Raw genomic sequence first — 13694 nt, 5'->3', positions numbered from 1 at the left:
CATTACTAAAATGCTCTAATTGAGCTGTTAGAACGTCAGAAACAAGCTTTCTGAGCTGAAAACTGCATTTTGTGAAAAAAGGCATCAGTGGATGATGAGAATGTGAGTTTTTACAAAGAACACTGTTCATTACTAAAATGCTCTAGTTCAGCTGTTAGAATGTCAGAAACAAGCTTTCTGAGCTGAAAACTGCATTTTTTGACAAAGTGGATCAGTGGATGATGAGAAATTCAGTTTTGACAAAGAACACTGTTCATTACTAAAATGCTCTAATTGAGCTGTTAGAATGTCAGAAACAAGCTTTCTGAGCTGAAAACTGCATTATGTGACAAAGTGCATCAGTGGATGATGAGAAATTCAGTTTTGACAAAGAACACTGTTCATTACTAAAATGCTCTAATTGAGCTGTTAGAATGTCAGAAACAAGCTTTCTGAGCTGAAAACTGCATTTTGTGACAAAGTGGATCAGAGGATGATGAGAAATTCAGTTTTGACAAAGAACACTGTTCATTACTGAAATGCTCTAGTTGAGCTGTTAGAATGTCAGAAACGAGCTTTCTGAGCTGAAAACTGCATTTTGTGAAAAAAGGCATCAGTGGATGATGAGAAATTCAGTTTTGACAAAGAACACTGTTCATTACTAAAATGCTCTAATTGAGCTGTTAGAACGTCAGAAACAAGCTTTCTGAGCTGAAAACTGCATTTTGTGAAAAAAGGCATCAGAGGATGATGAGAAACTCAGTTTTGACAAAGAACACAGTTCATTACTGAAATGCTCTAGTTGAGCTGTTAGAATGTCAGAAACAAGCTTTCTGAGCTGAAAACTGCATTATGTGACAAAGTGCATCAGTGGATGATGAGAAATTCAGTTTTGACAAAGAACACTGTTCATTACTAAAATGCTCTAATTGAGCTGTTAGAATGTGAGAAACAAGCTTTCTGAGCTGAAAACTGCATTTTGTGAAAAAGGCATCAGTGGATGATGAGAAATTCAGTTTTGACAAAGAACACAGTTAATTACTGAAATGCTCTAGTTGAGCTGTTAGAATGTCAGAAACAAGCTTTCTGAGCTGAAAACTGCATTTTGTGAAAAAAGGCATCAGTGGATGATGAGAAATTCAGTTTTGACAAATAACACTGTTCATTACTGAAATGCTCTAGTTGAGCTGTTAGAATGTCAGAAACGAGCTTTCTGAGCTGAAAACTGCATTTTGTGAAAAAAGGCATCAGTGGATGATGAGAAATTCAATTTTTAAAAAGAACACAGTTCATTACTGAAATGCTCTAATTGAGCTGTTAGAATGTCAGAAACAAGCTTTCTGAGCTGAAAACTGCATTTTGTGACAAAGTGCATCAGTGGATGATGAGAATGTGAGTTTTTACAAAGAACACTGTTCATTACTAAAATGCTCTAGTTCAGCTGTTAGAATGTCAGAAACAAGCTTTCTGAGCTGAAAACTGCATTTTTTGACAAAGTGGATCAGTGGATGATGAGAAACTCAGTTTTGACAAAGAACACAGTTCATTACTGAAATGCTCTAGTTGAGCTGTTAGGATGTCAGAAACGAGCTTTCTGAGCTGAAAACTGCATTTTGTGACAAAGTGGATCAGAGGATGATGAGAAACTCAGTTTTAACAAAGAACACAGTTCATTACTGAAATGCTCTAGTTGAGCTGTTAGAATGTCAGAAACGAGCTTTCTGAGCTAAAAACTGCATTTTGTGAAAAAAGGCATCAGTGGATGATGAGAAATTCAGTTTTGACAAAGAACACTGTTCATTACTAAAATGCTCTAATTGAGCTGTTAGAATGTCAGAAACAAGCTTTCTGAGCTGAAAACTGCATTTTTTGACAAAGTGGATCAGTGGATGATGAGAAACTCAGTTTTGACAAAGAACACTGTTCATTACTGAAATGCTCTAATTGAGCTGTTAGAATGTCAGAAACGAGCTTTCTGAGCTGAAAACTGCATTTTGTGAAAAAAGGCATCAGTGGATGATGAGAAATTCAGTTTTAACAAAGAACACTGTTCATTACTAAAATGCTCTAATTGAGCTGTTAGAACGTCAGAAACAAGCTTTCTGAGCTGAAAACTGCATTTTGTGAAAAAAGGCATCAGTGGATGATGAGAAATTCAGTTTTGACCAAGACCACTGTTCATTACTAAAATGCTCTAATTGAGCTGTTAGAATGTCAGAAACAAGCTTTCTGAGCTGAAAACTGCATTATGTGACAAAGTGCATCAGTGGATGATGAGAAATTCAGTTTTGACAAAGAACACTGTTCATTACTAAAATGCTCTAGTTGAGCTGTTAGAATGTCAGAAACGAGCTTTCTGAGCTGAAAACTGCATTTTGTGAAAAAAGGCATCAGTGGATGATGAGAAATTCAGTTTTAACAAAGAACACTGTTCATTACTAAAATGCTCTAATTGAGCTGTTAGAACGTCAGAAACAAGCTTTCTGAGCTGAAAACTGCATTTTGTGAAAAAAGGCATCAGTGGATGATGAGAAATTCAGTTTTGACCAAGACCACTGTTCATTACTAAAATGCTCTAATTGAGCTGTTAGAATGTCAGAAACAAGCTTTCTGAGCTGAAAACTGCATTATGTGACAAAGTGCATCAGTGGATGATGAGAAATTCAGTTTTGACAAAGAACACTGTTCATTACTAAAATGCTCTAATTGAGCTGTTAGAATGTCAGAAACAAGCTTTCTGAGCTGAAAACTGCATTTTTTGACAAAGTGGATCAGTGGATGATGAGAAACTCAGTTTTGACAAAGAACACAGTTCATTACTGAAATGCTCTTGTTGAGCTGTTAGAATGTCAGAAACGAGCTTTCTGAGCTGAAAACTGCATTTTGTGACAAAGTGGATCAAAGGATGATGAGAAACTCAGTTTTGACAAAGAACACAGTTCATTACTGAAATGCTCTAGTTGAGCTGTTAGAATGTCAGAAACGAGCTTTCTGAGCTGAAAACAGCATTATGTGACAAAGTGCATCAGTGGATGATGAGAAATTCAGTTTTGACAAAGAACACTGTTCATTACTAAAATGCTCTAATTGAGCTGTTAGAATGTCAGAAACAAGCTTTCTGAGCTGAAAACTGCATTATGTGACAAAGTGCATCAGTGGATGATGAGATATTCAGTTTTGACAAAGAACACTGTTCATTACTAAAATGCTCTAATTGAGCTGTTAGAATGTCAGAAAAAAGCTTTCTGAGCTGAAAACTGCATTATGTGACAAAGTGCATCAGTGGATGATGAGATATTCAGTTTTGACAAAGAACACTGTTCATTACTAAAATGCTCTAATTGAGCTGTTAGAATGTCAGAAACAAGCTTTCTGAGCTGAAAACTGCATTTTGTGACAAAGTGGATCAGAGGATGATGAGAAATTCAGTTTTGACAAAGAACACTGTTCATTACTGAAATGCTCTAGTTGAGCTGTTAGAATGTCAGAAACGAGCTTTCTGAGCTGAAAACTGCATTTTGTGAAAAAAGGCATCAGTGGATGATGAGAAATTCAGTTTTGACAAAGAACACTGTTCATTACTGAAATGCTCTAGTTGAGCTGTTAGAATGTCAGAAACGAGCTTTCTGAGCTGAAAACTGCATTTTGTGAAAAAAAGGCATCAGTGGATGATGAGAAATTCAGTTTTGACAAAGAACACTGTTCATTACTAAAATGCTCTAATTGAGCTGTTAGAACGTCAGAAACAAGCTTTCTTAGCTGAAAACTGCATTTTGTGACAAAGTGGATAAGAGAGAGATGAGAAATTCAGTTTTGACAAAGAACACTGTTCATTACTGAAATGCTCTAGTTGAGCTGTTAGAATGTCAGAAACGAGCTTTCTGAGCTGAAAACTGCATTTTGTGAAAAAAGGCATCAGTGGATGATGAGAAATTCAGTTTTGACAAAGAACACTGTTCATTACTGAAATGCTCTAGTTGAGCTGTTAGAATGTCAGAAACGAGCTTTCTGAGCTGAAAACTGCATTTTGTGAAAAAAGGCATCAGTGGATGATGAGAATTTCAGTTTTGAAAAAGAACACAGTTCATTACTGAAATGCTCTAATTGAGCTGTTAGAATGTCAGAAACAAGCTTTCTGAGCTGAAAACTGCATTTTGTGACAAAGTGCATCAGTGGATGATGAGAATGTGAGTTTTTACAAAGAACACTGTTCATTACTAAAATGCTCTAGTTCAGCTGTTAGAATGTCAGAAACAAGCTTTCTGAGCTGAAAACTGCATTTTTTGACAAAGTGGATCAGTGGATGATGAGAAACTCAGTTTTGACAAAGAACACAGTTCATTACTGAAATGCTCTAGTTGAGCTGTTAGAATGTCAGAAACGAGCTTTCTGAGCTGAAAACTGCATTTTGTGAAAAAAGGCATCAGAGGATGATGAGAAACTCAGTTTTAACAAAGAACACAGTTCATTACTGAAATGCTCTAGTTGAGCTGTTAGAATGTCAGAAACGAGCTTTCTGAGCTAAAAACTGCATTTTGTGAAAAAAGGCATCAGTGGATGATGAGAAATTCAGTTTTGACAAAGAACACTGTTCATTACTAAAATGCTCTAATTGAGCTGTTAGAATGTCAGAAACAAGCTTTCTGAGCTGAAAACTGCATTTTTTGACAAAGTGGATCAGTGGATGATGAGAAACTCAGTTTTGACAAAGAACACAGTTCATTACTGAAATGCTCTAGTTGAGCTGTTAGAATGTCAGAAACGAGCTTTCTGAGCTGAAAACTGCATTTTGTGACAAAGTGGATCAGAGGATGATGATAAAATTCAGTTTTGACAAAGAACACTGTTCATTACTAAAATGCTCTAATTGAGCTGTTAGAATGTCAGAAAAAAGCTTTCTGAGCTGAAAACTGCATTATGTGACAAAGTGCATCAGTGGATGATGAGAAATTCAGTTTTGACAAAGAACACTGTTCATTACTAAAATGCTCTAATTGAGCTGTTAGAATGTCAGAAACAAGCTTTCTGAGCTGAAAACTGCATTTTGTGACAAAGTGGATCAGAGGATGATGAGAAATTCAGTTTTGACAAAGAACACTGTTCATTACTGAAATGCTCTAGTTGAGCTGTTAGAATGTCAGAAACGAGCTTTCTGAGCTGAAAACTGCATTTTGTGAAAAAAGGCATCAGTGGATGATGAGAAATTCAGTTTTGACAAAGAACACTGTTCATTACTGAAATGCTCTAGTTGAGCTGTTAGAATGTCAGAAACGAGCTTTCTGAGCTGAAAACTGCTTTTTGTGAAAAAAAGGCATCAGTGGATGATGAGAAATTCAGTTTTGACAAAGAACACTGTTCATTACTAAAATGCTCTAATTGAGCTGTTAGAATGTCAGAAACAAGCTTTCTGAGCTGAAAACTGCATTATGTGACAAAGTGCATCAGTGGATGATGAGAAATTCAGTTTTGACAAAGAACACTGTTCATTACTAAAATGCTCTAATTGAGCTGTTAGAATGTCAGAAACAAGCTTTCTGAGCTGAAAACTGCATTTTTTGACAAAGTGGATCAGTGGATGATGAGAAACTCAGTTTTGACAAAGAACACAGTTCATTACTGAAATGCTCTAGTTGAGCAGTTAGAATGTCAGAAACGAGCTTTCTGAGCTGAAAACTGCATTTTGTGACAAAGTGGATCAGAGGATGATGAGAAATTCAGTTTTGACAAAGAACACTGTTCATTACTAAAATGCTCTAGTTGAGCGTTAGAATGTCAGAAACAAGCTTTCTGAGCTGAAAACTGCATTTTGTGACAAAATGGATCAGAGGATGATGAGAAACTCAGTTTTGAAAAAGAACACAGTTCATTACTGAAATGCTCTAATTGAGCTGTTAGAATGTCAGAAACAAGCTTTCTGAGCTGAAAACTGCATTTTGTGACAAAGTGCATCAGTGGATGATGAGAATGTGAGTTTTTACAAAGAACACTGTTCATCACTAAAATGCTCTAGTTCAGCTGTTAGAATGTCAGAAACAAGCTTTCTGAGCTGAAAACTGCATTTTTTGACAAAGTGGATCAGTGGATGATGAGAAACTCAGTTTTGACAAAGAACACAGTTCATTACTGAAATGCTCTAGTTGAGCTGTTAGAATGTCAGAAACGAGCTTTCTGAGCTGAAAACTGCATTTTGTGACAAAGTGGATCAGAGGATGATGAGAAACTCAGTTTTAACAAAGAACACAGTTCATTACTGAAATGCTCTAGTTGAGCTGTTAGAATGTCAGAAACGAGCTTTCTGAGCTAAAAACTGCATTTTGTGAAAAAAGGCATCAGTGGATGATGAGAAATTCAGTTTTGACAAAGAACACTGTTCATTACTAAAATGCTCTAATTGAGCTGTTAGAATGTCAGAAACAAGCTTTCTGAGCTGAAAACTGCATTTTTTGACAAAGTGGATCAGTGGATGATGAGAAACTCAGTTTTGACAAAGAACACAGTTCATTACTGAAATGCTCTAGTTGAGCTGTTAGAATGTCAGAAACGAGCTTTCTGAGCTGAAAACTGCATTTTGTGACAAAGTGGATCAGAGGATGATGAGAAACTCAGTTTTGACAAAGAACACAGTTCATTACTGAAATGCTCTAGTTGAGCTGTTAGAATGTCAGAAACGAGCTTTCTGAGCTGAAAACTGCATTTTGTGACAAAGTGGATCAGAGGATGATGAGAAATTCAGTTTTGACAAAGAACACTGTTCATTACTAAAATGCTCTAATTGAGCTGTTAGAATGTCAGAAAAAAGCTTTCTGAGCTGAAAACTGCATTATGTGACAAAGTGCATCAGTGGATGATGAGAAATTCAGTTTTGACAAAGAACACTGTTCATTACTAAAATGCTCTAATTGAGCTGTTAGAATGTCAGAAACAAGCTTTCTGAGCTGAAAACTGCATTTTGTGACAAAGTGGATCAGAGGATGATGAGAAATTCAGTTTTGACAAAGAACACTGTTCATTACTGAAATGCTCTAGTTGAGCTGTTAGAATGTCAGAAACGAGCTTTCTGAGCTGAAAACTGCATTTTGTGAAAAAAGGTATCAGTGGATGATGATAAATTCAGTTTTGACAAAGAACACTGTTCATTACTGAAATGCTCTAGTTGAGCTGTTAGAATGTCAGAAACGAGCTTTCTGAGCTGAAAACTGCATTTTGTGAAAAAAAGGCATCAGTGGATGATGAGAAATTCAGTTTTGACAAAGAACACTGTTCATTACTAAAATGCTCTAATTGAGCTGTTAGAACGTCAGAAACAAGCTTTCTGAGCTGAAAACTGCATTTTGTGAAAAAAGGCATCAGTGGATGATGAGAAATTCAGTTTTGACAAAGACCACTGTTCATTACTAAAATGCTCTAATTGAGCTGTTAGAATGTCAGAAACAAGCTTTCTGAGCTGAAAACTGCATTATGTGACAAAGTGCATCAGTGGATGATGAGAAATTCAGTTTTGACAAAGAACACTGTTCATTACTAAAATGCTCTAATTGAGCTGTTAGAATGTCAGAAACAAGCTTTCTGAGCTGAAAACTGCATTTTTTGACAAAGTGGATCAGTGGATGATGAGAAACTCAGTTTTGACAAAGAACACAGTTCATTACTGAAATGCTCTTGTTGAGCTGTTAGAATGTCAGAAACGAGCTTTCTGAGCTGAAAACTGCATTTTGTGACAAAGTGGATCAAAGGATGATGAGAAACTCAGTTTTGACAAAGAACACAGTTCATTACTGAAATGCTCTAGTTGAGCTGTTAGAATGTCAGAAACGAGCTTTCTGAGCTGAAAACAGCATTATGTGACAAAGTGCATCAGTGGATGATGAGAAATTCAGTTTTGACAAAGAACACTGTTCATTACTAAAATGCTCTAATTGAGCTGTTAGAATGTCAGAAACAAGCTTTCTGAGCTGAAAACTGCATTTTTTGACAAAGTGGATCAGTGGATGATGAGAAACTCAGTTTTGACAAAGAACACAGTTCATTACTGAAATGCTCTAGTTGAGCTGTTAGAATGTCAGAAACGAGCTTTCTGAGCTGAAAACTGCATTTTGTGACAAGTGGATCAAAGGATGATGAGAAACTCAGTTTTGACAAAGAACACAGTTCATTACTGAAATGCTCTAGTTGAGCTGTTAGAATGTCAGAAACGAGCTTTCTGAGCTGAAAACAGCATTATGTGACAAAGTGCATCAGTGGATGATGAGAAATTCAGTTTTGACAAAGAACACTGTTCATTACTAAAATGCTCTAATTGAGCTGTTAGAATGTCAGAAACAAGCTTTCTGAGCTGAAAACTGCATTTTTTGACAAAGTGGATCAGTGGATGATGGGAAACTCAGTTTTGACAAAGAACACAGTTAATTACTGAAATGCTCTAGTTGAGCTGTTAGAATGTCAGAAACGAGCTTTCTGAGCTGAAAACTGCATTTTTTGACAAAGTGGATCAGTGGATGATGAGAAACTCAGTTTTGACAAAGAACACAGTTAATTACTGAAATGCTCTAGTTGAGCTGTTAGAATGTCAGAAACGAGCTTTCTGAGCTGAAAACTGCATTTTGTGACAAAGTGGATCAGAGGATGATGAGAAACTCAGTTTTGACAAAGAACACAGTTCATTACTGAAATGCTCTAGTTGAGCTGTTAGAATGTCAGAAACAAGCTTTCTGAGCTGAAAACTGCATTTTGTAAAAAAAGTAAAAGTGGATGATGAGAAATTCAGTTTTGACAAAGAACACAGTTCATACTGAAATTCTCTAGTTGAGCTGTTAGAAAGTCAGAAACAAGCTTTCTGAGCTGAAAACTGCATTTTGTGAAAAAAGGCATCAGTGGATGATGAGAAATTCAGTTTTGACAAAGAACACTGTTCATTACTGAAATGCTCTAGTTGAGCTGTTAGAATGTCAGAAACGAGCTTTCTGAGCTGAAAACTGCATTTTGTGACAAAGTGCATCAGTGGATGATGGGAAACTCAGTTTTGACAAAGAACACAGTTAATTACTGAAATGCTCTAGTTGAGCTGTTAGAATGTCAGAAACGAGCTTTCTGAGCTGAAAACTGCATTTTGTGACAAAGTGGATCAGAGGATGATGAGAAACTCAGTTTTGACAAAGAACACAGTTCATTACTGAAATGCTCTAGTTGAGCTGTTAGAATGTTGGAAACAAGCTTTCTGAGCTGAAAACTGCATTATGTGACAAAGTGCATCAGTGGATGATGAGAAATTCAGTTTTGACAAAGAACACTGTTCATTACTAAAATGCTCTAATTGAGCTGTTAGAATGTCAGAAACGAGCTTTCTGAGCTGAAAACTGCATTTTGTGAAAAAGGCATCAGTGGATGATGAGAAATTCAGTTTTGACAAAGAACACAGTTCATTACTGAAATGCTCTAGTTGAGCTGTTAGAAAGTCAGAAACAAGCTTTCTGAGCTGAAAACTGCATTTTGTGAAAAAAGGCATCAGTGGATGATGAGAAATTCAGTTTTGACAAAGAACACTGTTCATTACTGAAATGCTCTAGTTGAGCTGTTAGAATGTCAGAAACAAGCTTTCTGAGCTGAAAACTGCATTTTGTGAAAAAAGGCATCAGTGGATGATGAGAAATTCAGTTTTGACAAAGAACACTGTTCATTACTAAAATGCTCTAATTGAGCTGTTAGAACGTCAGAAACAAGCTTTCTGAGCTGAAAACTGCATTATGTGACAAAGTGCATCAGTGGATGATGAGAAATTCAGTTTTGACAAAGAATACAGTTCATTACTGAAATGCTAAGGTTGAGCTGTTAGAATGTCAGAAACGAGCTTTCCGAGCTGAAAACTGCATTTTTTGACAAAGTGCATCATTGGATGATGAGAATGTGAGTTTTTACAAAGAACACTGTTCATTACTAAAATGCTCTAATTGAGCTGTTAGAATGTCAGAAACAAGCTTTATGAGCTGAAAACTGCATTTTGTGAAAAAAGGCATGAGTGGATGATGAAAATGTCAGTTTTGACAAAGAACACTGTTCATTACTAAAATGCTCTAGTTCAGCTGTTAGAATGTCAGAAACAAGCTTTCTGAGCTGAACACTGCATTTTGTGACAAAGTGGATCAGAGGATGATGAGAAATTCAGTTTTGACAAAGAACACTGTTCATTACTGAAATGCTCTAGTTGAGCTGTTAGAATGTCGGAAATGAGCTTTCTGAGCTGAAAACTGCATTTTGTGACAAAGTGGATCAGAGGATGATGAGAAATTCAGTTTTGACAAAGAACACTGTTCATTACTGAAATGCTCTAGTTGAGCTGTTAGAATGTCAGAAACGAGCTTTCTGAGCTGAAAACTGCATTTTGTGAAAAAAGGCATCAGTGGATGATGAGAAATTCAGTTTTGACAAAGAACACTGTTCATTACTGAAATGCTCTAGTTGAGCTGTTAGAATGTCAGAAACGAGCTTTCTGAGCTGAAAACTGCATTTTGTGGAAAAAAAGGCATCAGTGGATGATGAGAAATTCAGTTTTGAAAAAGAACACAGTTCATTACTGAAATGCTCTAGTTCAGCTGTTAGAATGTCAGAAGCTCAGTTTTGACAAAGAACACAGTTCATTACTGAAATGCTCTAGTTGAGCTGTTAGAATGTCAGAAACGAGCTTTCTGAGCTGAAAACTGCATTTTGTGACAAAGTGGATCAGAGGATGATGAGAAATTCAGTTTTGACAAAGAACACTGTTCATTACTAAAATGCTCTAGTTGAGCTGTTAGAATGTCAGAAACAAGCTTTCTGAGCTGAAAACTGCATTTTGTGAAAAAGGCATCAGTGGATGATGAGAAATTCAGTTTTGACAAAGAACACAGTTCATTACTAAAATGCTCTAGTTGAGCTGTTAGAATGTCAGAAACGAGCTTTCTGAGCTGAAAACTGCATTTTGTGAAAAAAGGCATCAGTGGATGATGAGAAATTCAGTTTTGACAAAGAACACTGTTCATTACTGAAATGCTCTAGTTGAGCTGTTAGAATGTCAGAAACGAGCTTTCTGAGCTGAAAACTGCATTTTGTGAAAAAAGGCATCAGTGGATGATGAGAAATTCAGTTTTGACAAAGACCACTCATTACTAAATTACTAAATTCATTACTAAAATGCTCTAATTGAGCTGTTAGAATGTCAGAAACAAGCTTTCTGAGCTGAAAACTGCATTATGTGACAAAGTGCATCAGTGGATGATGAGAAATTCAGTTTTGACAAAGAACACAGTTCATTACTGAAATGCTCTAGTTGAGCTGTTAGAATATCAGAAACGAGCTTTTTGAGCTGAAAACTGCATTTTGTGACAAAATGCATCAGTGGACGATGAGAATGTGAGTTTTTACAAAGAACACTGTTCATTAATAAAATGCTCTAATTGAGCTGTTAGAATGTCAGAAACGAGCTTTATGAGCTGAAAACTGCATTTTGTGAAAAAAGGCATCAGTGGATGATGAGAATGTCAGTTTTGACAAAGAACACTGTTCATTAATGAAATGCTCTAGTTGAGCTGTTAGAATGTCAGAAACAAGCTTTCTGAGCTGAAAACTGCATTTTGTGAAAAAAGTTATCAGTGGATGATGAGAAATTCAGTTTTGACAAAGAACACTGTTCATTACTGAAATGCTCTTGTTGAGCTGTTAGAATGTCAGAAACGAGCTTTCTGAGCTGAAAACTGCATTTTGTGAAAAAAGGCATCAGTGGATGATGAGAAATTCAGTTTTTACAAAGAACACTGTTCATTACTGAAATGCTCTAGTTGAGCTGTTAGAATGTCAGAAACAAGCTTTCTGAGCTAAAAACTGCATTTTGTGAAAAAAGGCATCAGTGGATGATGAGAAATTCAGTTTTGACAAAGAACACTGTTCATTACTAAAATGCTCTAATTGAGCTGTTAGAATGTCAGAAACGAGCTTTCTGAGCTGAAAACTGCATTTTTTGACAAACTGGATCAGTGGATGATGAGAAACTCAGTTTTGACAAAGAACACAGTTCATTACTGAAATGCTCTAGTTGAGCTGTTAGAATGTCAGAAACGAGCTTTCTGAGTTGAAAACTGCATTTTGTGACAAAGTGGATCAGAGGATGATGAGAAATTCAGTTTTGACAAAGAACACTGTTCATTACTAAAATGCTCTAATTGAGCTGTTAGAATGTCAGAAACAAGCTTTCTGAGCTGAAAACTGCATTATGTGACAAAGTGCATCAGTGGATGATGAGAAATTCAGTTTTGACAAAGAACACTGTTCATTACTAAAATGCTCTAATTGAGCTGTTAGAATGTCAGAAACAAGCTTTCTGAGCTGAAAACTGCATTTTGTGACAAAGTGGATCAGAGGATGATGAGAAATTCAGTTTTGACAAAGAACACTGTTCATTACTGAAATGCTCTAGTTGAGCTGTTAGAATGTCAGAAACGAGCTTTCTGAGCTGAAAACTGCATTTTGTGAAAAAAGGCATCAGTGGATGATGAGAAATTCAGTTTTGACAAAGAACACTGTTCATTACTGAAATGCTCTAGTTGAGCTGTTAGAATGTCAGAAACGAGCTTTCTGAGCTGAAAACTGCATTTTGTGAAAAAAGGCACAGGGGATGATGAGAAATTCAGTTTTGACAAAGAACACTGTTCATTACTGAAATGCTATAGTTGAGCTGTTAGAATGTCAGAAACGAGCTTCTTGAGCTGAAAACTGCATTTTGTGAAAAAAGGCATCAGTGGATGATGAGAAATTCAGTTTTGACAAAGAACACTGTTCATTACTAAAATGCTCAAATTGATCTGTTAGAATGTCAGAAACAAGCTTTCTGAGCTGAAAACTGCATTTTGTGAAAAAGGCATCAGTGGATGATGAGAATTTCAGTTTTGACAAAGAACACAGTTCATTACTGAAATGCTCTAGTTGAGCTGTTAGAAAGTCAGAAACAAGCTTTCTGAGCCGAAAACTGCATTTTGTGAAAAAAGGCATCAGTGGATGATGAGAAATTCAGTTTTGACAAAGAACACTGTTCATTACTGAAATGCTCTAGTTGAGATGTTAGAATGTCAGAAACATGCTTTCTGAGCTAAAAACTGCATTTTTTGACAAAGTGGATCAGTGGATGATGAGAAACTCAGTTTTGACAAAGAACACAGTTCATTACTGAAATGCTCTTGTTGAGCTGTTAGAATGTCAGAAACGAGCTTTCTGAGCTGAAAACTGCATTTTGTGACAAAGTGGATCAAAGGATGATGAGAAACTCAGTTTTGACAAAGAACACAGTTCATTACTGAAATGCTCTAGTTGAGCTGTTAGAATGTCAGAAACGAGCTTTCTGAGCTGAAAACAGCATTATGTGACAAAGTGCGTCAGTGGATGATGAGAAATTCAGTTTTGACAAAGAACACTGTTCATTACTGAAATGCTCTAGTTGAGCTGTTAGAATGTCAGAAACAAGCTTTCTGAGCTGAAAACTGCATTTTGTGAAAAAAGGCATCAGTGGATGATGAGAAATTCAATTTTGACAAAGACCACTGTTCATTACTAAAATGCTCTAATTGAGCTGTTAGAATATCAGAAACGAGCTTTCTGAGCTGAAAACTGCATTTTGTGACAAAGTGGATCAGAGGATGATGAGAAACTCAGTTTTGACAAAGAACACAGTTCATTACTGAAATGCTCTAGTTCAG

This window comes from Barbatula barbatula, assembly GCF_947034865.1.
Source record: "Barbatula barbatula genome assembly, chromosome: 3".
NCBI classification, from domain to species: domain Eukaryota; kingdom Metazoa; phylum Chordata; class Actinopteri; order Cypriniformes; family Nemacheilidae; genus Barbatula; species Barbatula barbatula.
Note: the sequence above shows the minus strand (reverse complement) of the source record.